Source organism: Propithecus coquereli, unplaced genomic scaffold (genome assembly GCF_000956105.1).
Source record: "Propithecus coquereli isolate 6110/MARCELLA unplaced genomic scaffold, Pcoq_1.0 Scaffold186, whole genome shotgun sequence".
Taxonomy (NCBI): Eukaryota; Metazoa; Chordata; class Mammalia; order Primates; family Indriidae; genus Propithecus; species Propithecus coquereli.
The window spans coordinates 3,993,708-3,995,319 of NW_012143412.1; the positions used below are offsets into that span (position 1 = coordinate 3,993,708).

Genomic DNA, 1,612 nt, shown 5'->3' on the forward strand with positions numbered 1-1,612 from the left:
CCCTGGCAGCCACCCATAATTGGATTATGTGTCAATTTAGTGAGTGTGACCAGTATTTTTAAAGAAAATGGAATCTAATAGAATAGGAGCTATCATAGTACATCACTAGTAGATTATATAATTTTTATTGTCTGTATGCAGGGTTTTGATGTGAAATGTATTTTCCACTTGGGTTGTGGCAAAGAAAATTTGAAAGCTACTGCTTTTAGTAAGTAAGAATAAATTTTGTAGTATAGGTTTATAATTAGTTACTGACATATGTAGGACAAGGTAGGTCCCTGTTTCAAAAGAGGAAATTGAACTAAAATACGGGTTGGCTTACAAAATAACTTCAGTATCATTACCCTAAACATATTTGCTTATTTTTATGAGATAATTCAGACATAAAACAATTATGGGCAAACAAAATGGTTTTTTGTTCTTTTAGCTGATTGTGTTATCATTAAGTTTTTCAGTGTTGGTATATTATTTGATAGAGTGAAAATCTGTTTCTAATTAATTTTTAGAATCATATACTACCTACTACTAATAATAACTAAAATAAATGCTTTTGAAGATTATTTTTAGTCTCACATTTATGCTGCCAAATTGTAAAAGGACTGAAAACGTTTTTATTTATTATTAATAATACCAAGCATGAGTAACACTTTTTTATTTAGGTTGTCTTTTTAAACTATTACTAGAACTTTGTGAAGTAATGTTCCTGTTTTACAACCCCTGAAAAATTGATGTGAAGCGATTTGCCCTGGGTCACAATAGCTAGTCACTGGCAGCGGATCTAAATCCGGGCCTTCTGATTCTCAAGTTCAGTGTCCATTGCCTCTCAACACATTCTTAAATGGCTAAATTAAATATTCATGAAGAGTTTATTCACCAGAAGGGTGTTCTGACAGAGAAAGCTGAGCAAAATATTGCCTGGGAAGACAGACTTTGAGCACGTCAAAATTGCCCTGTATACTGGGTGATGAATGTGTTTCCCATGTGAAGAAGCTGCTTGGTGTGTTGGCTGGGTTGGAGGCAGCAGTAACTTTGCCATAAACATATAAAATTGCTTTGGTAAGGTACTGACCTGGTTTTCATTTATAAAATGGGAATAATATTTGCCTTTCTTGCCTTACAAAGGTATCATGAGGACCAAATGAAATAATTTATATGGAGAAGCATTGAAAATTATAAAGCATTGTACAAGTACATGTAAGCAAAGAGTACAGGTGTATTTTTCTTAATCACAGTTAAACATTTTTAAAATAATTACTACAAAGTCTTTTCACTTTTAATCCTTCACTCCTTACATCATTCCTTTACTTGCGGATTGTACTGGCCCTTTTCTGTGAGGTCTTTCCTATAGATCATTATAGTAGTGTATCAAGTAGAACAATAAGAAAATAGTTCATTTTTTTCTTTTTTTCCTTCACTCATTTTGTTTCTTTTTAATTCAATATGATTAAACTGGATGCTCTTTCCTGTTCCATTCTCCATATAATTTAAAAGAATACAGGTTAAAATCACAAATTTTGTATGTAGCCTTAATATTCTTACAGTAACTAGTAAGATATGTATAATACATTCCTCACCCATGGCAAAGAATTTTCCTTAAAAGTCTGACTTTCTT

At 31.9% G+C, this 1,612-nt stretch overlaps 1 protein-coding gene across 1 annotated transcript in view; it reads left to right on the forward strand.

The window, feature by feature from the left end:
- The window catches only part of LOC105809005 (ubinuclein-2-like), a gene marked incomplete at its 3' end in the record, with an annotated part of 36,114 nt that overhangs the window by 25,176 nt on the left and 9,326 nt on the right, over window positions 1–1,612 (forward strand). The window lies entirely within an intron of this gene.